The sequence below is a fragment of the Fukomys damarensis genome, unplaced genomic scaffold, assembly GCF_012274545.1.
Source record: "Fukomys damarensis isolate Sample0158 unplaced genomic scaffold, DMR_v1.0_HiC HiC_scaffold_10, whole genome shotgun sequence".
Taxonomy (NCBI): domain Eukaryota; kingdom Metazoa; phylum Chordata; class Mammalia; order Rodentia; family Bathyergidae; genus Fukomys; species Fukomys damarensis.
Genome location: NW_022900922.1, coordinates 38,692,616 through 38,692,885, shown reverse-complemented (window position 1 = coordinate 38,692,885; position 270 = coordinate 38,692,616).

The window sequence follows — 270 nt, the reverse complement described above, 5'->3', positions numbered from 1 at the left end:
TGCAGCCGGACCCACACGCTGGCTCGGGTCAGCGCCGCGATCGGCAGACGGCCCCCTTCAGATTAAGAAGAGGAAAGTAAAGTTAAATGCTCCCTTAGGGTAGGAGTCCTGACCCACACGTCCCTTCCCAGGTGCTGAGCGGGAGAAAGCGGTTGCGGAACAGCTCCCCTCGTCCCAGACGCGGGAAAGGACGCCGGGCCGGGCCGGGAAGCGTGGCTGGACGTCGTCTGGGGCTCGAGGAGGCTAAGCGGGCTCGGCGGGCGGGCTCCG